General features: G+C 38.0%; 1 long non-coding RNA gene across 2 annotated transcripts in view; it reads right to left on the minus strand.

Annotated features, from left to right (window-relative positions):
• LOC117203556 (uncharacterized) overlaps window positions 1–26,215 on the minus strand; it is a 218,141-nt gene that overhangs the window by 62,948 nt on the left and 128,978 nt on the right. For both annotated transcript variants that reach the window (XR_007479286.1, XR_007479285.1), the window contains one exon: window positions 16,869–16,954. This is a non-coding gene — a long non-coding RNA (uncharacterized LOC117203556). The remainder of the gene's footprint in view (window positions 1–16,868; window positions 16,955–26,215) is intronic.

Genomic DNA, 26,215 nt, shown 5'->3' on the forward strand with positions numbered 1-26,215 from the left:
TTTGCGTATATTGAAGAATCCTTGCATTCCTGGAATAAACCCCACTTGATCATGGTGTATGATCCTTTTAATGTGCTGTTGGATTCTGTTTGCTAGTATTTTGTTGAGGATTTTTGCATCTATGTTCATCAGTGATATTGGCCTGTAGTTTTCTTTCTTTGTGACATCCTTGTCTGGTTTTGGTATCAAGGTGATGGTGGCCTCGTAGAAGGAGTTAGGGAGTGGTCCTCCCTCTGCTATATTTTGGAAGAGTTTGAGAAGGATAGGTGTTAGCTCTTCTCTAAATGTTTGATAGAATTCGCCTGTGAAGCCATCTGGTCCTGGGCTTTTGTTTGTTGGAAGATTTTTAATCACAGTTTCAATTTCAGTGCTTGTGATTGGTCTGTTCATATTTTCTATTTCTTCCTGATTCAGTCTTGGCAGGTTGTGCATTTCTAAGAATTTGTCCATTTCTTCCAGATTGTCCATTTTATTGGCATAGAGTTGCTTGTAGTAATCTCTCATGATCCTTTGTATTTCTGCAGTGTCAGTTGTTACCTCTCCTTTTTCATTTCTAATTCTATTGATTTGAGTCTTCTCCCTTTTTTTCTTGATGAGTCTGGCTAGTGGTTTATCTATTTTGTTTATCTTCTCAAAGAACCAGCTTTTAGTTTTATTGATCTTTGCTATTGTTTCCTTCATTTCTTTTTCATTTATTTCTGATCTGATTTTTATGATTTCTTTCCTTCTGCTAGCTTTGGGGTTTTTTTGTTCTTCTTTCTCTAATTGCTTGAGGTGCAAGGTTAGGTTGTTTATTCGAGATGTTTCCTGCTTCTTAAGGTGGGCTTGTATTGCTATAAACTTCCCCCTTAGAACTGCTTTTGCTGCATCCCACAGGTTTTGGGTCGTTGTGTCTCCATTGTCATTTGTTTCTAGGTATTTTTTGATTTCCTCTTTGATTTCTTCAGTGATCTCTTCATTATTAAGTAGTGTATTGTTTAGCCTCCATGTGTTTGTATTTTTTACAGATCTTTTCCTGTAATTGATATCTAGTCTCATGGCGTTGTGGTCAGAAAAGATACTTGATACAATTTCAGTTTTCTTAAATTTACCAAGGCTTGATTTGTGACCTAAGATATGATCTATCCTGGAGAATGTTCCATGAGCACTTGAGAAAAATGTGTATTCTGTTGTTTTTGGATGGAGTGTCCTATAAATATCAATTAAGTCCATCTTGTTTAATGTATCATTTAAAGCTTGTGTTTCCTTATTTATTTTCATTTTGGATGATCTGTCCATGGGTGAAAGTGGGGTGTTTAAGTCCCCTACTATGAATGTGTTACTGTCGATTTCCCCTTTTATGGCTGTTAGTATTTGCCTAATGTATTGAGGTGCTCCTATGTTGGGTGCATAAATATTTACAATTGTTATATCTTCTTCTTGGATCGATCCCTTGATCATTATGTAGTGTCCTTCTTTGTCTCTTTTAATAGTCCTTATTTTAAAGTCTATTTTGTCTGATATGAGAATTGCTACTCCAGCTTTCTTTTGGCTTCCATTTGCATGGAATATCTTTTTCCATCCCCTTACTTTCAGTCTGTATGTGTCTCTAGGTCTGAAGTGGGTCTCTTGTAGACAGCATATATAAGGGTCTTGTTTTTGTATCCATTCAGCTAATCTGTGTCTTTTGGTGGGAGCATTTAGTCCATTTACATTTAAGGTAATTATCGATATGTATGTTCCTATTCCCATTTTCTAAATTGTTTTGGGTTCGTTATTATAGGTCTTTTCCTTCTCTTGTGTTTCTTGCCTAGAGAAGATCCTTTAGCATTTGTTGTAAAGCTGGTTTGGTGGTGCTGAACTCTCTCAGCTTTTGCTTGTGTGTAAAGGTTTTAATTTCTCCATCAAATCTGAATGAGATCCTTGCTGGGTAGAGTAGTCTTGGCTGCATGTTTTTCTCCTTCATCACTTTCAGTATGTCCTGCCACTCCCTTCTGGCTTGTAGGGTTTCTGCTGAGAGATCAGCTGTTAACCTTATGGGGATTCCCTTATGTGTTATTTGTTGTTTTTCCCTTGCTGCTTTTAATATGCTTTCTTTGTATTTAATTTTTGACAGTTTGATTAATATGTGTCTTGGCGTATTTCTCCTTGTATTTATCTTGTATGGGACTCTCTGTGCTTCCTGGACTTGATTAACTATTTCCTTTCCCATATTAGGGAAGTTTTCAACTATAATCTCTTCAAATATTTTCTCAGTCCCTTTCTTTTTCTCTTCTTCTTCTGGAACCCCTATAATTCGAATGTTGGTGCGTTTAATGTTGTCCCAGAGGTCTCTGAGACTGTCCTCAGTTCTTTTCATTCTTTTTTCTTTATTCTGCTCTGCAGTAGTTATTTCCATTATTTTATCTTCCAGGTCACTTATCCGTTCTTCTGTCTCAGTTATTCTGCTATTGATCCCATCTAGAGTACTTTTAATTTCATTTATTGTGTTGTTCATCGTTGCTTGTTTCATCTTTAGTTCTTCTAGGTCCTTGTTAACTGATTCTTGCATTTTGTCCAATCTATTGTCCATTCTATCTCCAAGATTTCGGATCAACCTTACTATCATTATTCTGAATTCTCTTTCAGGTAGACTGCCTATTTCCTCTTCATTTGTTAGGTCTGGTGCATTTTTATCTTGCTCCTTTATCTGCTGTGTGTTTTTCTGTCTTCTCATTTTGCTTATCTTACTGTGTTTGGGGTCTCCTTTTTGCAGGCTGCAGGTTTGTAGTTCCTCCTGTTTTTGATGTCTGTCTCCAGTGGCTAAGGTTGGTTCAGTGGGTTGTGTAGGCTTCCTGGTGGAGGGGGCTAGTGCCTGTGTTGTGGTGGATGAGGCTGGATCTTGTCTCTCTAGTGGGCAGGTTCACGTCTGGTGGTGTGTTTGGGGGTGTCTGTGGCCTTATTATGATTTTAGGCAGCCTCTCTGCTAATGGGTGGGGTTGTGTTCCTGTTTTGCTAGTTGTTTGGCATAGGTTTTCCAGCACTGTGGCTTGCTGGTCGTTGAGTGAAGCTGGGTGCTGGTGTTAAGATGGAGGTCTCTGGGAGATTTTCGCCGTTTGATATTATGTGGAGCTGGGAGGTCTCTTGTTGATCAGTGTCCTGAAGTTGGCTGTCCTACCTCAGAGGCAGAGCCCTGCCTCCTGGCTGGAGCACCAAAAGCTTTTCATCCACAGGCAAACTTGCTGACTCTGAAAGAAGAGGTTCAGGTGGCCGCTTGTCATGCACTGGGAAGCAGCATTCAGTGGTCCTGGAGGTGCCCAGATCCTCTCCTGGGAAGGGGACGATAGTCCCTTCGTGGTGTTGCCACAAAGTATGTCACCAATCAGTGTTCTTGACCTCCTTAACCAATAGAAATTGATCAGAGGCCAGGTGAGAAATTCAGGCAAGTCTTTATTGGGACTCCTGCTGCAGCAGGGGGAAGCAAGAACAACATGTTCCCTTGCTTGCTCACTCCGAGGGACGTGAGCTCAAAGCCATGGTCTTTAATATGAAGTTTGCTTGAAAAATACAATAGAGTGAGGAAGAAAATAGAACTTTCATTTATGTTTTTTTTTTTCCTAGTGAAAGAAAGACATTTTACTTTAAAGTTTTTTCTAAACTGATTGATCTACTACCCTCTCTGAGTTTATATGTCAGGTGGCCAAGCCGAACACATAGCCCAGCAGAGAAAAGTCCTGGGAGAAAAGTATGGGTGCCACCTGGCCCTCTCATGGTCGCGTTTGCACTTTCACACTGCACTGCAATCTTCCTGGGTTACATCTTATAGTTGGCACTAAACGAATCCTTACAAAATGGACAAGTGGCATGATTATATTCTTGAATAGAAGCAACAGATTGGAGAGAGTGCTCCTAATAAGATAATACTTTTTCTATTCATACTTAAAAAAAAAAAAGACTACATCAATCACATTATGAGGCAAACACAAAGATGATCTAATTAGATATGAAAAACATCAGCCCAAATAATGCTAATGTGATCAAAAATGTTACTGGAGACTTCGAACCTACACACAATATCAACAAAAACAAACTTATTTTAAGTGTACATTGTGCCTTGTGTGTTAACTAATAAAAGGATGAAATCATCAGGATCAATGACATTTAAAAGCTAAGCAGGGCTTCCCTGGTGGCGCAGTGGTTGAAAGTCCGCCTGCCGATGCGGGGGACGCGGGGTTCGTGCCCCGATCCGGGAGGATCCCGCGTGCCGTGGAGTGGCTGGGCCCGTGAGCCATGGCCGCTGGGCCTGCGCGTCTGGAGCCTGTGCTCCGCAGCGGGAGGGGCCGCAGCAGTGAGAGGCCCGTGTATCGCAAAAAAAAAAAAAAAAAAAAAAAAAAAAAGCTAAGCATCCAGAATATTATAAATAATTTTAGTTATATATATAATCTATAAATAAATAAAATATATATACTGGAATACAAATACTGGAAGAAAGTATGGAATTTTCTCAAAAAAACTAAAAATAGAACTACCATATAATCCAGCATTTCCACTCCTGGGTATAAATCTGAAAAAACAAAACACTAATTCTAAAAGATACATGCACCCCAATGTTCATAGCAGCACTATTTACAACTGCCAAGATATGGAAGCAACCTAAGTGTCCATCAACAGATGAATGGATAAAGAAGATGTGATAATATAACACACACACACACACACACACACACACAATGGAATACTACTCAGCCATAAAAAGAATGAAGTTTTGCCATTTGCAACAACATGGATGGACTTGAAAGGTATTATGTGAAGTGAAATAAGTCAGACAAAGACAAATACTGTATGATATCACTTATATGTGGAATCTAAAAAATACAACAAACCAGTAAATATAACAAAAAAGAGTCAGACTCAGATCTAGAGAACAAACTAGTGGTTACCAGTGGGGAGAGGGAAAGGGAAAGGGGCAATACAGGGGTAGGGGATTAAGAGGTACAAACTATTATGAATAAAATAAGCTACAAAGATATATTGTACCACACTGGGAATATAGCCAGTATTTTATGATAACTATTAATGGAGTATGACCTTTAAAAATTATGAATAACTATACTGTACATCTGTTACTTATATAACATTGTACATCAACTATGCTTCCATAAAAATAAGCTCTTAAAAATAAAAAAAATACATATACTGTGGTTATATTCTAACATCATTTTTTGGTGATAGGTGTGCATCATCAAAAATATTAGACCTCTTCTTCAAGCATGGTCCATGAATAGGCACCAGTCATGAACTATTTGTTGCAGGTCCATGATAAATACAGCAATTGAGAGTCAGTATTTTAAAACTTTGATAGTAATTTGACAGAGTTATTTTATGTCCATTAAATCTAATAATGAAGAAATTTAACTTGTATTTTCATTGTTTTTGTTTTTTTAATTTTGTTTTTCTCTTAATTTCTTTTTATTTTGTTTTAACAAAGTAGTAATAAATGATGAGTTGGAAATGAAGAAAAAAGATCTCTAACCACAGATCATTTGAAAATCACTGTTCTAGAGCATAAAAGAACATGTAAACTATCCTAATTAATTCTATAAAGTCCTGGTACTAAAATCTTACAAATATCCCACAAAAAAGAAGTCTACAAACTAATCTCAATTATGTTATATGTAAAATATTAGGAAATCAAACTAGCCTCAAATTAAAATAATAATATGCCCTAGGTAGAATTTTAATTTTTCCCCTTTAATTTTTAAACTATAAAGACAGTTCAACATTAGAAAATCTATTAATATGTGTTTTATGCTAATAGTTTTAAACATAGTAACATAATTATCTTGAGAACTATACATAAAAATTATTTTGTCAACAAAGCTTAGGTTATTAGACCTTCCAGGTTGGTGAACACATGGAAATTTGGGGAGAGTGACACACCTGGAGAGGGCATGGAAGCTCTGAGCCCTTTCCTCATACCTTGCCCTATGCATCTCTTCCATCTGGCTGTTCCTGAGTTATATCCTTTTATAATAAACTGGTAATCAAACCCACCCATTTTGCTATTGTACATCTAGGATGCTGTGTTGCATGACCTTCTGGTTCTTCATGATGTGCAGCTGTTACATTTTACCTGCCTAGCACTCCGAGGGGCTTCTACACTCCCTCCACCTGACCCTGCAATGAACACCTTCATACTCATCCTTTTATATACATATTTGAAAATTTGTTTTGAATACCCAGAGAAGATTTGCAGAACAAGACTATTCAAACAGTTTGACTAGGAATAGCAGGAATGTTCTCCAGAATGCCTATACCCATCTATTCTTTTAAAAAATTTTTATTTATTTTATTTAAAAAATTAAAAGAAAATTTTTTTGGCTGAGTCGGGTCTTAGTTGTGGTATGTGGGATCTTCATTGTGGCATGCGGGATCTTTCGTTGTGGCATGCAGGCTTCTCTCTAGCTGTGGCATGAGGGTTTTCTCTCTCTATTTGTGGCGCACAGGCTCCAGAGTGCATGGACTCTGTAGTTGTGGCGTGCGGGTTCCAGAGCGCATGGGCTCTGTAGTTTGTGGCACACAGGCTCTCTAGTTGAGGCGAGTGGGCTCAGTAGTTGTGGCGTACAGGCTTAGTTGTCCCGCTGCATGTGGGATCTTAGTTCCCCGACCAGGGATCGAACCCATGTCCCCTGCATTGGAAGGTGGATTCTTTACCACTGGACCACCGGGGAAGTCCCTACCCATCTATTCTATAACTGGCAGTGTGTGATAGCTTTGTATCCTCATATCCCTGGCAACATTTGCCATTATTGCGCTTTTCAAATTATTTCAATATACTTTCTACATTATGACACATAGTACTTCATGTAATCAGGTCACTCTTTCTGTCATTCTTTTTAGCCTTTTCTTCCTAGGGGTGAAATGACACAGTTATTTTTGTATGCCAGTCTAGTCAAGTGCCTACCACAAAATACAAAGTTGATAAAAATGAACTTGAATAAAAACTAAGCTATGTTCCATCACTCAAAAAAAAAACCAACACCCAAGGCAGGTTATTAAACATCACTGAGTGCAATTTTTCATAATTATATATAATTATTTTTATGAATGAATAGAAAAGCATCTGGAACATTATAAAACCAAAATGATCACAGCGGTTGTTTTTGTTTTTGTTTTTTTTTAGGATCAATACTACTTTATTTATGTAAACATTTCCATTCTAGGGTACTTTAAAAAGGAGATGTGAATTTTCTCTGAGATTCAGTTCTAATTCAGTTGATATGAATATAGACTGTGTGGGAGTTTAGTGTAGTATTGTTACAACTTTGCATATAAAAATATAGGTATATATATATATATAAAATACATATATTTATTATTACACATACATACACACACAGAGTTTATAAAATGCAAATCTCTTCTGAGGGCCAGACCTTCTTACATACCTCACTTAACTTCTCATACCTAAAGCTTTTTGAATTGTCCCAGTCAGAACTGCTTGTTCCTCTTTTGGGCTTCTACAATGCTTTGTCCTCCTTAATTTTGGCTTTTTAAAGTAAACAATTGTGTAAGTGTTGATCTCCCAATTTTGTGTTCCCCCACCTCCACCCACCCAGGGTGCTTAGCATAGCTCATACTTGAGACAGTTCAAATGTACTAACCAAGTTAAGAGATTGTTCAGTTGAACTTCTGTGCTAAGAGGTTCTGCACATGGGTGATGTAGGTGGCTGGAGATTTGGCTGTTTTCCATTTGTATGTCTTCTTTGGAAAACTGTTCAGATTCTTTGAACATTTTTTTTTTTTATTGTGGTACGCGGACCTCTCACCGTTGCGGCCTCTCCCGTTGCGGAGTACAGGCTCCGGACGCGCAGGCTCAGCGGCCATGGCTCACGGGCCCAGCCACTCTGCGGCATGTGGGATCTTCCTGGACCGGGGCATGAACCTGTATCCCCTGCATAGGCAGGCGGCCTCTCAACCACTGCATCACCAGGGAAGCCCACATTTAAGTTTTTAATCCATTTTGAGTTAATTTTTGTGAGTGATATAAGATAGGGATATGATTTCTTTTCTTTTTTTTTTTTTTTGCATCTGAATATCTGGTTTTCCCAATACCATTTATTAAAGAGAGTATTCTTTTCTCATTGAGTATTGGGTCCCTCATCAAATATAAATTGGCTGTGTACACATAGGTTTATTTCTGGGCTATTTGTTGTGTTCCATTAGTCTATGTATCTGTTTTTATGTTGGCACCATACTTGTTTGATTACTATAGCTTTGTAATATCATTTGAAATCAGGAAGTGTGATGCCTCCAGTTTTGTTCTTCTCTATCAAGATTGCTTTGGATATTTGGGTCTTTTGTGGTTTTCTATGAGTTTGAGGATTTTTTCTGTTTCTGTGAAAAATGCCATTGCAATTTTGATAAAGACTGCATTGACTCTCCCGATGACTTTGGGTAATATGGACATTTTATCAATATTAATTCTTCTGAGCCATGACATGAGATATCTTTCTATTGGTTTGTGTCTTCTTTAAATTTTTTCATCAAAATTTTATAGTTTTCAGTGTACAGATCTTTCACCTCCTTGGTTAAATGTACTGTTACATATTTTATTGTTTTTGATACTATTGTGAATGAGATTGCTTTCATTATTTCTTTTTCAGACAGTTCATTGTTAGTATATAGAAATGCAACTGATTTTATACATTGATTTCTGTATCCTGCAATGTTAACTTAATTTGTTTATTATTTCTAACATTTTAGGTGAAGTCTTTAGGATCTTCTCTATATAAGGTTATGGTATCTGCAACCAGAGAAAATTTTACATCCCCCTTTCTGATTTGGATGTCTTTTGTTTATTTTTCTTCCCTAATTGCGTAGGCTAGAACTTCTAGAAATATAATATACTAAAATGTTACAGTGGTTGTTTTTGTTTTGATTCATTTTCTTTTTCTATAGCCATTCTCTAAACTTTCTATAATAAATATAGTTGTATATAAGTTTTAAAAAAAGTCATTATAAACCCATAGCTTTGCATGTGAATAGAGTTTGTATAAAACATGTTAAGAATTAATATTACTCACTTAGAAGTTTATACATTTATCAGCTTGTTTTAGAAGTTATTTGCTCAATGGCTTATCTTCAGGAATGAACAATTTGAAGTTGACAAAGAAAAGGAACCAAAAATCCCTTTAGTGTCTAAAACTACTGTGTTTTAAATGTATTCACATAATGAGGACTGACTTTTTGTTTTCTGAAAAGCACCAAGTCTTTTACCGCCCCACTCTGTACCCATATTTATTTCCCAGCTAACAGGGTTCAGTATGGCCATTCTTCTCCCATTCTTCTCCCAAAATATCTTTGACCCTACTTCCCTTACTACAGATAATTTCTGCTTTGTATTTTTGAATATGCAATTGCTCTGAATTTTCTGATGCTTCTTTGCAGCCTACCTAGCAAATGCCTTTTCTAATAGCTCTAGTTGTCACTATCACCTTTATCTTTTTTTGACCAATTAAACCATCTGAATAATTATTTACTATAAAGTCACTAATACTCTTTAAATATCTTGCTTAACCAATTTAGTTCAGTAGTACCTTTATTTTCTGTATATTTATATTAGATTCTCCAAATAAACCTTCATTTCCTTTAGAAAAAATACTTCAGTCACATAAAAAGCAAACCAAAAGCTATAGTGTAGAGTGAAAAAAACAAGATGAGAAATTGTCAATATAGTATTGAATCTTCATTCATTCTTCCACAAAAATATTTTTGAGTGCCTACTATGTGCCAGCCACTGTTCTAAGAGCTGGTGATATGGCAATTAATATAAAAGATGGGATCTTTGTCATGAAGGGGCATACATCCATGCATATATACATATCTATAATAAAACATCAGTCTGCAATAAAAAGAAAGAACACAATAAGAGGACAAAGAGTATACTGATTATTCTTCATGTATCCTTCTAGATCTACTCCCTATCCTTTCCTGCTTGAATTTGGACTTAAATGGAGAGGTTAAGGCTAAAGATAAAATAGGGCTTGTTGCTGTATGTGGCATCTAAAGCTAATTGGATTGGCTGAGATTATTTAAGGAGCAAGTATGAACAGATGAGCACTGAGCCATCGGCACTGAAGCATTTTGAGGATGGGAACAGGGCCAGCTTCATAGGCATACAACTTGTGTTGTCACACAGGACCTTGTGATTAAAGGACCCTGTGCTTGGTTTAATGCTCTGTTCTCACTGTCTTGAAATTCCTAATAATTTTTGAATGAGGGCTCTGCATTTTCATTTTGCACTGCACACTCCAAAGTATGTCAGGCCTGGTTGGGAACATAAGGATTCAGCATAGTCAAGAGCCAATGAAGTAAACTGAAAACCAAGGGAGTGTGTTAGTGTTGTCATAAAAGCTAAGTAAAGAAAGTGTATGGAGATGAACAGAGTGATCAACAGTCTCAAAAGCTGTTGCAAGGTCAAGTTATCTTTGGCCTGAACTCTGATTATTGAATTTAGTAACTTGGTTGTGACTGTTGCCCAGGTTGAACTGGGCTGTAGAGAGAAGATAAGAGGATAAGAACAAACACTGAGCATGGACGACTCTTGCAAGCACTTTTCCAGTTCACGGGAAAGCTTAAAACTGGGCAGGAGCTGAAAGAGATATGGGGTCAAGACAAGGCTTTTCTAAAATGGAGATATTATGGCATATTTTTCCCTTCAGTAATGACTCATTAAAGAAGGGAGGGGAGTGGTGAGGTGGGGTGGAAATAATTACAGAAGCAAAGTTTTTGAGGAGAAGAGGGGAATGGGATCCAGTGCAAAGCAGAAGATTTTTCCCAGGAGCAGATGGAAGGCAAAGTGCGTGGACAATGCCTGTGCCTGGTACCTTTTGAAGAAAGGTATAAGAGTATAAGAGTCTTATATATATATATACAGAGTCTTATATACTCTGTATAAGAGTCAGAGTCTTCAGTTGAGGTAGGAAGCAGAGAGAGGATGTTGAAGTTTGAGGAAAGAGAAGAGAGTGTGAAACCTCTAAGAGGACGGGTAAGTGAATGGGATTAGAACTGACAGGTAGCACCAAGGGACATTAAACGGCTTAGCTACATGAAAATACATACAGCTGGTAAAGTCTGCTAAAATATTCATGCCAGCTATCTCTGGTGATTATTTCTTTTTTACAACTTTCTGATTCTCCAAATTTTCCCTAATAGGCATATAGTGCTTTCATAATTAGCCTTTTAAAACTGTTATGGAAAGGTGAAAAGCAGGACATTAATGTATGAGGCAGGTGCTTAAGACTTGCAGCAGGTGAGTGGGGAATCAAAGAGAACAGAGACATCATTCCTGTTGCTTCTGAAAGCAATGCCATGGACTAGATAAAGAGCAGTCCAATTTTCTGCAGAAATGAGGAACAAGACAAAATATCTTTGACCCTTTTTCAGGCCTTCAGATTTACTCTGTGTCTAGGCTTGAGCCACTGATTGTGTTTCTCAGTTGAATTTGAAAGGCCTACTGGCAGAAATCTTCCCCAGTTCTGGTACCAGGTTGGCCGCCATTCTTGGTAGTTGGGTAGTGATAAACACTCTTACACTTGCCTGCAAGTTCATGGGTGTTTTAATGGGAAGCTGGGTGAGGCTCTGTCAGGGATGAACCAGCCATCTCTTATACCATAAACTCATTAATATTTTAAAGTTTTCTTGCTTGTTAAAATGGTTAAAAGTAAATCCCTCTCCTCAAAAGTTGAAGTCCTTGATGTCTGCTTTCAGAGTGTCCTTAAGTCACTCATTATTTATCTCATTAACAGTTTTGCCTGTTATTTTTTAAAAGCACAAATCAAGATCGTTGTTCCAAAAAGGAATTTCAGAGATAATACATTGTTATGAAGGGACTGTTACTAATTCCAAAACATTTTCACCCTGTTAGACCCTGTAATATTAGCTCATGTGTGCTTTTAGTTTGATCCATGATAGATGGGGTGGTGAATGGGGAATTTCAGGGCAACATTTTAAACCGAGTTCCTCTAAGCAATTTACCCTCATCTTTCTGCTGAAATCTTTGTTGGGATCGTAAATCAGCTCTCAGGACAAGATGTGGGAATTAGATCCTATGACTGTTAACACACCCCATGGAGCTCAGCTGTGTGGATGCAGAGGTGGTAACTCTGCATGGGGTGTGAGGTAGGGTGTGTGTTTGGAACCCTGAGTGCGGTGAGCTGAAGATTTAAGAGCCAGCAGCAGCTGTGGAAGGCAAGTCCAGAGTTTTACATTAGGAGAAAGCGGGGTGGTGGGGGGTGGGGGATGGATATTTCTCTTGTGGTAGAAATGATATTTAACTTAACAATATGTATTTGGATTACATCACCTTTCCTTCATAAAATGGAGAAACTCACTGATGAATTTCTTTCATCATTAAACTCTTTCATAATGAATTTCTTACATATGAAACCTCCTTTATAAATTTATCTATTCTTTGTATTCATGCATGAATGTAAATTCTTAAAAGAACAGCACAGTTATTTTTAACATTAGTTTACATATATTGCTATTGAAAATAAAGATTAAAATAGATGAAGAGAACTGTATGACCGCTGGGTCTAATTATAAAAAAAACCTGAACTTTGCGTGATGTTAACGTTAATCTACAAATCAATTGAAGGGAATTATTTGCAGCTAGGCATTTATTTTCGTGAAAGATTATGTATGACTTACATTAGATGGGCTGAAATGGGGAGGTGATCACTGCAGTTGTTGTGGGTGAAAAGCTCAGGATACGGTTAGAAGCAGATTTTTAGAATCTCATGAGGAAGGGCTCAAAGAACAGCATGATCAGTACATCACTAGACAATGATTAGAGTTGCTTACGAGAGAAAGATAGGGAAATGAATGCTTATTGCCTGGAACTCTTGGTAGTCAGGCAAGCTTAAATTAGTATTTTTGAGAAAATCATAAAGTCTCATTTATCATATTTGTGCAATGAAAATAATACCTACTTTATAGGTGGTGGGATTTAAATAATACACACACACACACACACACACACACACACATCCTGGATACAGTACAAGTTTAAAACATTGTACTTTATTGTCAGGTCCCTTAGAGAGGGCATCTATGACAAAAGGGTCACTAAAGCTAGCCCTTTAGAATTAGAAGACAACTCCAACTTTGGGGACAACATATGAGTCCAAGCACCTATATTATCTGTGAGCCTGTCCTCTCTCCTTTTTTCACGAGCAAAACTGGGATTCTGTTATGATTGAAGGACCTCTCTCCTTACTTGCAATACTGGATGTTTTGGGACACCTGCAAGGAAGTTGCAGATTTACACTGATAGAATAAAAGACTATAGTTAATCTCTCCTTTTTCACAGCCAGAATAGAGGACTGACCTTAGGCTTTTTCTTTGGTGGAAGGTTAGGGAGGTGGTGATCCTCATCTGGGGATAAGCCTACATAAGTCATAGAAGACCTTGCCAGTTTGGGTGGAGGACAACCAGAGGCCCTGCATGGCTGGTCAGCGAGTCAGTTGCTGGCCCCGCTTCAGCCCTCCAGGAGTCTGGATGATTGAGGAAGATCACCGGGTGATCTGATAGAGGACTGCGGAAGGGGAGGATCAAGTCAACCTCTTCCAGACTCATTATAGTCCCCTAAAGCATTAATGACATTTTTGCTTCATACCGATACAAGGAAAATCTTAGTTCATTGACCTAACAAATAATTACAGCTCTTTGGCAAGCTTTTGTTCATGGAAACTGGCAGCATTTCCAAACACTTTAATGACGTTTATTGTCTTAACCAGCACCTGTTCTTTACCCTGCCTGCATACTCCAAAGAAAAGTTAACTGAAAGAGAGAATGATTCATTTCATACCCTGATGTTTTCTTATGACCACAGCTGTGGCCACTTCAGTGTCCAGCAAAGTATTTCTTTGGCGAGTGACCTAGGGAGGGGCGGAAAGCGGAGTGGAAGAGGCCTCTGGAAAGTCTTTAACACTGGGGCGTATTCTCTACTATTTGACTCCAAGAAATTCCCACTCATGGAATCTGGCCTATCATAAATAACTTTTCTTTTCTGTACTTGATTCAACTTAATAAATCATGTCAACAAACTATGGTGAATGATGACTGTTCTTCACCCAACAAAACAACAGCCTTCCTGGTTGAAGCTCTGGAAGGACAGAAATCTATCAGTTCCAGTTTCCTCCTGCTGGGCAGAGTCTTCTATCTCAGCGGGCTGATTCCTCTTCTTCATAACTTCTCCCCTAGAATGAGTTCTTCCTTTCTCTGACCCCTAGGATATCCTGACATGCATTCCTCCTCTTCTAATTTGCCTTTGTCGGCCTTAATTCTGAAATAACATCTCTGTAAGATGCAGAAAGGTGACATTTGTCACCAAAGAGGTAAATTCTCAATAAGGATTTCTTTTTTAAAAACTTGTCTTAAAAGAAAAATCATGCCCAAACCAGCCAGATCTTCTACTTTGGTGTTTTTTGTCTCTTTTTCTTTCTCTTTCTTTTTTTTTTTCTACTTTGTTTTTAAAGGTAGACTTTAAAAAATAAATTAGTCCCACTAATAAATTGTAACTGGTGTACAAAATGGTATGGGAATGAGGAGTATTCCTTCTACTTGTACCAACAATAGTTCATATGCCTGTCCTCCCAATTGTATCACAAATTGTCAAATCTTGGTGCACTGTCACATCTGATATTTCACATAACTGAATCTTTCCTAAACAATTATACTGTTTCCCAAGCTCACAACTCTTTTTCTAAACCAAGCCTCTCATAGAGTCTGTCTCCACACAAAGATTTTCTTCCCAATTTTCTTCTTCTAATAACATTGTGCTTATTTTTGATTGCTATTAAACACACCCACCATAATCTCCAACATCGTTCTTCACAACCACTCCATCATGGCCCTTACAGTTTGCTACATTTCATATCTACCATTTTGTTTCCTTTCCCACTGCCACCACCCTAGCTCTGATATACGGGTAGTCTTTGCTTTGCATGGCAGTGAGAGACCCATAAAAATGACTGCAAACAGAAACCATGCAAAGCAATCTCATCACTCAAAGGGGGAAAATTACAGTTGTTCTGGGACCTTTAAAAAAATTTTATCAACACATTAAAAACTCTTTTACTGTAGGTTATAAGCATATAGGGAAACTGAAAATTATAAAACTCAGAGTTAATACGTATACTGTAATTTGAAACATTTGAAGCACTGAGCAGTAAAGAGGTTTTTTCTTTGTAGAAATCTTATCAAGAGCAGTTTGAACAGTGCTTGCCCTCCTCTTATCGTATTACATACAGTGTGGAGTGAGCATCTTTATTATGCTTTGGTGAGTTGTCATAGCACAGGGAGATCAGCTGGGTGCTTTGCGATGACCTAGAGGGGTGGGATAGGGAGGAGGCGAGGGAGGCTGAAGGGGGAGGGGATACAGGGACAGGTATGTGCATATGGCTGATTCGCTTTGTTGTACAACAGAAACTAACACAGTAGTATGAAGCAATTACACTCCAATAAAGATCTATTAAGAAAACTGCATTGGCTTCTGACTACTTATCCTTCGTCCTTTGTGCTTCCAATGTCATGAAATACCTCTGACAGTTCCTTTAATGTGAAGATTTTTTTTGTTTGTTTTTTTTGCTAGTGTGCCTTCTTCTGAGACATCTTCATCCTTTTCACCACAATCATCTTCCTCATTTGTGTCACTAAGTTTGCCTTCACCGACTTTCTCTGGCTGCACACTATAGTCTCTCAGACAGTGACAGTGTCAACGTTCCCACAGACAGCTATTTCTTCTATAACTCCATTTACGTTCAATTTGAATTTCACTTGCAGCTTTATTAATTTCTGTTACTTTGTTGCACTTCAACTCTTATCCAATTTCCTCTTTGGTTATCCATTTTTCAAATGTTATGCAGGTTTATCATTGGAAGACAAGGAGGCAACACAACTATAGGCTTTGCTGTCTGTGTGTGAAACGAGTAACAGATGTGTGGTGGCCAATCACCAATAGACTTTGAAGAAAGTGACATGACTGGTCACTGATTATGATGTGCATCTGTTATTTCTGTAGTGATATGCGAATTGAAGATCTAGCAGTGAAGTTTCTACTTTATGCAGTTATTCACAGCTAATATATTATGGTAACTGAAATGAGAACTGTGTTGTTAAGGAACTGGTGTCATTTAACTAAACTGTGATAACTGCAATCTGTTTATTATTGTAACCATGTAAAGCAAGGATGACCTGATTGCGACTAGGATAATTTTCCGGCTTCTCTTTTTATCTTCGGTGTCTCTAATCCATCTGACATTCACTGGTCCAAATTTTCCTCTAGGATTACTATTGCCTTATTCATCACTTAACCACTCAAGGACCTCACAGAATCACATGTGTAGTTTTCACCCAACACACCTGTAACATAATTGTAACCATCTACCTAGTTGGCCTAGGCACCTCTACTTACATTTTGTAATTTCATCTCTATTAATCCTCTGGGGGTAACAGGTTTTCCTGAGCCCTGCTGCAGGATTAGGAAATTGAGGCTGCTTTGTTCTTGTTGTGGCTGCGGCTGCTGTTCATAATTTCTGCAGGAAGTTAGTTCTATAGGAAGACTCAGCTCCCTTGTTAAAACTGGACCTTCGGGGTGTCATGTCTGAGTGATACCCCAGTAGGGTAGATTTGAAGAGCTGTCCCTTTTGTTTCCCTGAGCTCCCCGCAAGACTTGCTCTCCAAATACACCGAGGCCTGTGAGAGTAACTGCTGAACTTCCAAGTGGGAAACAAGTGATTAGACTTCTCAAACTTGTTGCTTTGTAGATGACAGCAACACAGACCCTTCTGCCTGATGTTTTACCTGTCATCTCCCAAATCAGAGTCTGGGAACAGTCATCTCACCTTGATTATTTACTCAGGGGTATCCATCTCCTTGGTACTGCTACAGTGAGATGTCAGTGCCTCCTTCACAGTCTGTCTTTTGGTTTCTAGGAAATAGGACAATATCACTGAGTTTGTCTTTGTATTTACCATAAAACATCCTCTAAAGAATAAGAGGTGAATATAAAGAGACATTTTCTGTCTTATTATTCTGAGTCCCCAAAGGAAAACCCATAGAATCAAGCTGGGCAAACTCCTGTGACTATCTTGAACAACAGAGTATAACAGAAGTGATGCCACAGGCCTTCTGAGGCTAAATAATAAGAACACCTTGCATTTTTGCCTTGCCTTCTTAGGACACTTATTCGTAGAACTCAGCTGCTATGTATGCTGTAAGGATGCCCAAGCTAGCCCACAGGCAGAGGCCATGAATAAGTAATTTGGCCAGTAGCCCAGCCAGTAACTGGTGTCATCTGCCAGACATATGAGGAAAGATACATTCAAATGATCCCTGCCCTCATCTCAGTCTTTGAATCTCTCCAGCTAATACCCCACACCTGTTAAAAGAGATATAAGCAGTCTGCCCTGGGTTCAGACTAAATTTCTGACCCACAAAATCTGTGACTACAATTGTCGTTGTTTTTATAAAATTGTATGCCCTGAGTTTGGGGTGGTTTGTAATGCAACAATAGTAACTGGAACAGAAATACTTGAAATACTTAAAACTGAGTGGTGAGATAAGTGAATTTATCTTTTCTTGTCTATACATTCTAACATTTATACAACACATATGGTAACTTGTGCGGTCAATAAGGACAAGTTGGTTGATTAGATGTGGCTGGGAGAGGGAAGGGTCTGGGGTGCCGCCCAGATTTCATGTCCTTGGACACTAGTGAGAAGAGGCTGTTATGCATTAATTGTTCTCCTTATCTCATCCATATAAAGGACACTGGCAGCATATTACTTCTTGTTAAAGTGCTGCATTAGCAACCTCTTTGGAAGTAGCCCCCAAACTGTAATAAAATGTGATGGGATAATTTCCCACCCTTATGAAATACTGCCAAGATGTAGAAATCGCCTTATCCTTTGTAGCTAAATGGTTAATTCTGGGAGAGACCCATCTAAATTCTATACAGCCAACTTGATAGTCCAACTGTGGACCACCTTCATTTTTCCCCATTTCATCTCCTAGTTTTGTGCTTAAACTGATACACTTCAAGATTTATGATCCTTCTGACAAAAATGAAATGAGCCAGCCAGATGGTTGTGGCTCTCAGAAGGATAAGAAGCAATTTGAATAAGAATCAAGGATCATTTTGACCACCAGTTCACCAAACAAAGCCAAAACATTCGCATCAAGGAATAAGCCAATTGCTGGCATAAGTGCAAGTGCCAGGAGTTGCTTGTTTCAACTAATTGAATTCAATAAATCATTGCAACTGGACAATTCTAAGTACTTTATTTATTCTTTAGCAAGTGAGTCTTACACTTCCATCTTCCGGGAGAGGGGCGGAAAGCATTTACTACGTCTGCAAAGGACTGAGCTTGTTTACGAGGGGTCCCCCATAGAATCAGCAGAAAGCATTCTATACACTAGTCTCTCAACCACATTAGAACTTTAAGGTTGCATTATGGTGGTACTCCTTAGAAAAGAGAAAGAAGGAAAGTTTCACCTGTGGGATCCATCAGAGGCCAATTTGTTTCTTCTCATCTTGTAATCTTAAAGGAGTTAGTCTATAAAAAATCTAAAAAGTTTCTATCTTGGCCATTTTGGCATAGAATAGTTGGAGATTAAAGAGAGGAACAACAAGGCCTTTGGGGGGGACAAAAAAATGAAAATAACCAAAATTACGTCTTTGTTACATGTGTGGCCAAAAGTAGAAAGGTTCATATCATACAAGGTTTTTTGTCTTGGCAGCAAGTATTGCCCTTACACCATTGAATGTCATTGCAATCATATGGTATCAATAACAAATGAATTATGGCCAGAATGTCTAAGGTCTGTTCTTGCAGATTTTAGATCTGAATTCTCTTTCTCACAAATCTCAAAAGCATTTTCATTCTGAACTCTGGCCAGTTTTTTGACCTTTCTTCTGACCTGAAAGGGTTATGTAGCTAGGGTAAGACTCATACTATTGCCTGGAACATCCCTCAGAGTGGCCAAATATATTCTTTATGACTGTGAAGCAATTTCCAAGTCACATTTCTTTCTGTGGCAGAGTTTTCTAGACTACTGAGTTATACAGTATATCCCAGTATAATCATTTCCAATTTCTGTCTCAAGACTTGGGTTAGCCTCTTTCAAGATGGTCTAAACACTCTACCAATTGATAGCATTATAATGGGCCTTTTGAATTAGATTTTGGTTCCAGATGCCAGACATGGGAGCTTATGTCTATTTTCTACACTATTTTAATTGGTCTTTGTGGCCAGACTCGTCAAGACCTGAAAGCTTTAATTAAGGTGGTAGTAGTGGAGTAAAGAAAATAATAAGAGAACTTGATGACATTCTGAATGTGGGCTGTAGAGGGAAAGGAAACGAGGTTGACTAAGTCTTCTGGGTAACAGGGCTAATAATAAGATGTCTGACATAATGTGGATGATTTAGTTTTGGATGGTCTCACGCTAAACTAAGAAATAATGTATTGTTAACATGCTTCAGCCAGGTCTTAGGTTTATTTTAAAAATATCCTTCATATAGTAAAACTGCTGTCAAACAATACTGTAATTTAAGCCCTCTCTCCCAAAACAGAGATGGTAAATTTTACAGAGGGTGTACAATCCAGAATTATTTCCTGCTGGATCTCAAAACTAAAGCATCCTGAAATTAGGTCACTCACCAAGCATTCTAAGACTCAGAGCCAATAAAAGCGTTCTCTCACCTTCAGGTGTTTTAAAGGTCTCTTCTCTTACTTAGCAACCTTAAGTGCAAGAAATTCTCCTGTTACTACTAAAGACAAACTACTGTTTGTTTATATTTTAAAAGTAATGTATTAAAATGAGACTAAACATTTAAAAACTTGATCTTAATTTGATTTTAAAAATTGGTTAAAAGCCTATTTTAAACGTCATACTTAATGGTGAATTACTAAAAGAATTCCCATTGGTGAGAGAAAAAGTATGACTTCTTTCACTATTATCCAATACTGTTCTAGTTTTATTCCCAACACAATATGACAAGAAAAATTAAGGTATATTGAATGTTAGAATTGGACATAAATTATTTGCCACTTGATATGATTTTCAGAAAATGAAAAAATAATAATCTAAGGGGACAGATAAAAGATAACACAAAACTCAGTTCTCATCACAAGGAAAGAATTTTGTAACTGTGTGTGGTGATGGATATTAACTAAACTTAATGTGGTAATCGTTTTGGAATATATATGTAATATTATGTTATATCATATATAAACATATAACATATTAATTCTACACCTAAAATGAATACAATGTTATATGTCAATTACATCTCTTTCTTTTTTTTTTTTTTTTTTGCTGTACGCGGGCTTCTCACTGTTGTGGCCTCTCCCGTTGCGGAGCACAGGCTCCAGATGCGCAGGCTGAGCGGCCATGGCTCACGGGCCCAGCCGCTCCGCGGCATGTGGGATCTTCCCGGACCGGGGCATGAACCCGTGTCCCCCTCATCGGCAGGCGGACTCTCAACCACTGCGCCAACAGGGAAGCCCTACATCTCATTTTTTTAAAAGTATTAAATGAAAATTTGCTCAACTTCCCTTAACAAAGGCATGGGAAAGAAAAGTAGCGTTTGGTCTTTTGATTTTTTTTTATTCATTTTTTTCAATAAAAGACGTTTGGCGGGGTCTTCCCTGGTGGCGCAGTGGTTGAGAGTCCGCCTGCCGATGCAGGGGACATGGGTTCGTGCCCCGGTCCGGGAGGATCCCACATGCCGTGGAGCGGCTGGGCCCGTGAGCCATGGACGCTGAGCCTGTGCGTCCGGAGCCTGTGCTCCGCAGCGGGATCCCGTAGCGGTGAGAGGCACGCGTACCGCAAGGAGAAGAAAGAAAAAAAAAAAAAAGAAGAGGTTTGGCAAATTGACATCCAGTGTATTTAAGGAGGAAATGTCACTCATAATATAAGTGGTAATGTAATTGGTACAACATTTAGAAGAACATTTGGCAGTATCTACAGTTTAAAATGTTCTTACTTTTTGACCCAACAATTCCACCTGTAGTAATTTTTTTCTGCAAAGTAGACACATAAAGATGTATGGAAAGATGTTCACTGCCATATAGTGTGTAATAACAAAATTTAGAAACTAACTTGTATTAGTCATAATTCATTTCAGTTATGAGTGGCAGAAAAAAAATGTAGCTCAAATAAGATGGATAATTTCTTCTTCATATAAAATTCCAGATAGGCAGTCTAGGGTAGGTATGAAACTTGATCAATCAAGGCCCAGGCTCCGTATGTCTTGTGGTTCCACTGTGTGGGCCTCAACTTCAAGATACAAGCATGTGCTTATAGGCAGCAGGATGGAAGAAGGGAGGTAAAAAGGCAGAGGGTGTAGTCATCCTGTCTCTTGGGAAGAATCTTGGAATCTGCTATGTGATACTCTACATACATTCTACTGTTCAGAACTTAGTCATATGATTACACCTAGCTTCAAGGGAGACTGGAAAATACAGACTTTATTCTGGGCAGCCATGTGCCTAGCTTAAAGTGTGGAGGTACGATTACCATAGCAGAAAGGGAGAATGGATTTCAGGGAATATCCATCAGTCTCTGCCACATGCCTGACTGACCAACAGCAGGAAAATATGGTATAGAACATCATACAGTTGAATACTATACAGTTGTAATAAAATAAGGCAGCTCTACTTGGAAAGTTGTTACAGAGCATGATCTACATTCAAGTTTCAAAAAAGCACGTGTGAGAAATGCCTGCATATGTTCACCAAAAGACATGTTAAAATGTTCATTTATGCATTATTTAAAACAGCCCCAAACTGAAAATGCCACAAATGTCCGCTCATAGTAGGATGAATAAGTAAAGGCTGGCATATTTACCTAGTGAAATACTTTCGGTAATGGGAACGAACACTGTTGCCATATGCAACAATATGGCTGATTCTTAAAACATAACGTTGAGCAAAAGAAGCCAGGCACAGAACACATAATGTATAGTCCACTTTACGTAACTTAAAAAACAGACAAAATTACCTACAGGGTTAGAGAGCAGGATAAGGTTACCTTTAAGAGATGGTAGTGACAGAAAATGAGCTGGAATCCCAACTATTCTATGCCAAAATGGCCAAGATAGAAACTTTTTAGAGTTTTTTATAGACTTTTTAGATTTTTTATAGATAACTCCTTTAAGATTACAAGATTTCTCTTTAAGCATAAAGAGAGACTCAAAAGTCTCTCTCATGAGAGAGACTTGAGGTGCTGGTAATGTTCTACTTCTTGAACTGAGTGCTGGGTACTTGGGGATATTGACTTTGTGAAAATTCATCAAGCTGCACAATTAGATTTGTGCATTTTTTTGTATGCATGTAACATGTCACTGAGATTTTTAAAAAGCATATGTACACTTGTACGTATGTAGAAAATCTGGAAGTGTATATGCCATGTTAAATTAGGAGTCAGTAAACTTTTTCTGTAAAGGGCCAGATAGTAAATATTTTAGGTTTTGTTGGCCATACAATCTCTGCTATAACTACTTAATTTCACTGTTGTAGTGCAAAAGCAGCCCTAGACAATACATAAATGAAGGGGTATGGCTGTGTTCCAATAAAATTTATTTACAAAAGCAGGTGACAGGCTGTAGTTTACCAGCCCCTGTACTAAACTGTTCATAGTGGTTACCTCTGGGGATAGCATTGAGGGGAAGGTGGCTTTTTACTCTTTACATATTTCTACCAAAAACTGGATCTAATCACAATCAGTGCACACCGCAAAGTAGCAACACAAATCTGATGCAAGTCAGGCAGCAAAGTATTCAGCATATTATCTGTCACCTAAAGTGCCTACAGAAATACAGAAAATTTTATTGCCAATTACTGAGAGGAGTAACATCTGTTAATAATAAAAAGTCTATTCACCAAGAGTCGTTATCTATACTTGTAATTTCCCATTTAAAACAGATGTTAGCCATGATACTGCCATAGTGTCAACTTTCCATGTTATAACAAGAAAATCATTGCTTTTACACTGCACATGGAACATGTGTTTTGATTAAGGTATAAGCATGCCAGTAGCATAAATGTGCATATGCAAAGAAAAACTATGATTAATGGGCTAGAAAAGTATTCACAAATAAGCTGAAATTTGCTTTTGAACTTTGTCAAGATAAATTTCAACTCTTTTGCTTTAGTAAGAGGAAAACAAATGTAAGCCAGAGTCCATGGCTTCTAAGGATTTAAAATCCACTTGTAGACCCAAGATATACAAAGGCAATAGGTAATTAACCTTAGACAGCCTGTGCCTCTTATTTTGGCAGATATATATCAGTGCTATAAAAAATAAGAAAGAAAAATTATTGTGACCCAGTGTAGAGACCAACTTTTCAAAGAAGCAGAATGGATAAGATTTGGAGAATGGCAAATGAAAATCAGATTCTCTTAACTGGGGGGAACAGCCGGAGAAACAGAGAATGATGTTCCAAATGAGCAAGACCTCCTCAAAGGACATTGAAACCAGTTTGCTTTGGGGCAACTCCAGTTTAAAGAATGTAGTCTTTCTCTCGAGTTCATTGGGAAGTCAGTGGGATATTGAGCAAGGAATTAATAAGTTCTTAAGAAGACTACTTTTGAGATCATGTGTACAGCCCATGACCTTCTCCCTCATTCCCTTCCAAATATCCAGCCCTACAATTGCAAAAATTCAGGCCAGGAGCTTAAGACATGACAGGAGTCTGGAGGCTCTAATCAGGGTAATATTGGTACAAATAGCTATAAGCAGCAGGTAGTTAACTTTCCACAGCTAAATAACCAATGCTTTTAGCAAAACTGTTGTTGAATAGTCCATGCTAATGCTGGTTTTTTTTGGTTGTTGTTGTTAGTTAGTTTTGATGTTAGTTTTTCGTCACTATGATTTCTACCAACATCTCTGACAAAATTTCATTTCAAGCTCAAATCTTAACTCCTAACAGGTGGTCAGATCTCTAGCAGAAACATTTCTTTCTTTCACTGTTTTTCGTTTATTTATTTTACTTAAAAAAATACAGCATAATACAAGGAATACACATGAACCTATGTTGTTACTTAAAGGGGGTAAAGCTTTCAATTCTGAGGTCAGGTGGGGCATGCTGTCCGGGGTGAAACAGACAACAAGCAGAAATATCCAGGTGGCCTTGATCTAAGATCTGCTCTGTCTTTTCTTCAGCTTTGACATCACAGAACATGATGCTCTCTAATGCTAAGTCCCTTCTTTTGGAGGGAAGAAATTTTTTTTTAACTTTTTATCTTATATTGGAGTATAGTTGATTAACAATGTTGTGATAGTTTCAGGTATGCAGCAAAGTGACTCAGTTATACATATACATGTATCTATTCATTTTAAAATTCTGTTCCCATTTGGGTTATTACATTATACTGAGCAGAGTTCCCTGTGCACAAAAGCATTTCTTAAGTATCATGGTTTCTTGGTAGTTGCCCATTCTTTTATCCTCAGTAAACCTAGACTGTGTTTCCAGGCTTCTGGATCTTGTGAAGAGTGTCAGAACTAGAAATATTCTTGCTGAGGTATCTCTCCTCCTCCCCAGGAGGCTTGTTTTGTGTTTTAATTCTAATGCTTTCAGGGATAGTTGCCCTGTGAGAATAGATGGTTCACATAGCTGTTACCTACATCTTCTATCCAAAACTACTTAAAATGCCTATCATTCCTAACATCTTGAATCAGGCAAGAACCAGGTTAAGACCCTCTGGGGAGGAAGAGGAGGACAGAAGAGGATACCATCCTCTCTCATTAAGTCAAGGCAGCCTCTCTCCTTGGAAGATAGAGTTGTAAATATGAGCGTGAAAAATACTAAGCGGAATGAAGTCAAAGCATGGCAACAACAAACTTCAGGAAAGAGGCAGCCTCTGCAGAAGGAGAGCATATTAAAATGAAATGCCTTTGACAAACAGACATAATAGGCTCCAGGGTGGCTAGGATAAAGGAATCTGGGTGCGGTAGCATTTTTTCCATGGACATATGTGCTAGTTTTTAAAAGGTTAAAAAAAAAAGGATGTTTAATTTTCAAAGAGGAAGTTTTCTAGAAATATAAAGTGGTGGGAATAAGTCCAAATTGGCTTACCCTATTGGGAGACCATGGCTAAACCATCTATATCAGCCAGCTTCCAGCCTCATATGACCATGTATTGGGAGCATAAGGGGGTGGTTCATAGTTTTACGGGATCCCAGCTTTCACCGTGGCCCTCCCTAACCGCTTAACATCTGGAGCTCCTGCCATCTCCATCTTCTTATCCCCAGGCATCTGGAAGGCTATTGTTCTCTAGATACAATATCTTCCTGTTAAAGATAGGATTGTTTATGTTATATATTTTTCCATATTTTACCTTTAACTTACCTATATAATTATATTTGAAGTGAGTTTCTTAAAGACAGCGTATAGCTGAGTCATATATTTTTATCCACTTTGACAATCTCTATCTTTTAATTTGTGTGTTCAGACCATTTACATTTATTTATTAATTATCTATTTTGTACATATTAGTGTATAGATGTCAATTCCAATCGCCCAATTCAGCCCACCACCACCACCCCCAACCCCGCTACCCCCTTGGTGTCCATATGTTTGTTCTCTACATCTGTGTCTCTATTTCTGCCTTGCAAACCGGTTCATCTGTACCATTTTTCTAGATTCCACATATATGCGTTAATATACGTATTTGTTTTTCTCTTTCTGACTTGCTTCACTCTGTATGACAGTCTCTAGGTCCATCCATGTCTCTGCAAATGACCCAATTTCGTTCCTTTTTATGGCTGAGTGATATTCCATTGTATATATGTACCACATCTTCTTTATCCATTTGTCTGTCGATGGGCATTTAGGTTGCTTCCATGACCGGGCTATTGTAAACAGTGCTGCAATGAACATTGGGGTGCATGTGTCTTTTTGAATTATGGTTTTCTCTGGGTATATGCCAGACCATTTACATTTAATGTAATGATGGTATTTTGGGATTCAGGCCTGCCATTTTATTATTTACTTTCTGTTTGTTACCTCTTTTTTCTTCCCTCAAATTATTGTCTCCTCTTGTCTACTTTCTTTTGGGTTATTTGAATATTCTTTTGGTATTAAATTTTACCTATTGTGCTTTTTACTATATCTCTGCATAGAATGTTTTATTGGCTAATCTAGGATTTATAGTATACATACTTAACTTTTCACAGTCTACTTA

The sequence above is a fragment of the Orcinus orca genome, chromosome 9 (assembly GCF_937001465.1).
Source record: "Orcinus orca chromosome 9, mOrcOrc1.1, whole genome shotgun sequence".
NCBI lineage: Eukaryota > Metazoa > Chordata > Mammalia > Artiodactyla > Delphinidae > Orcinus > Orcinus orca.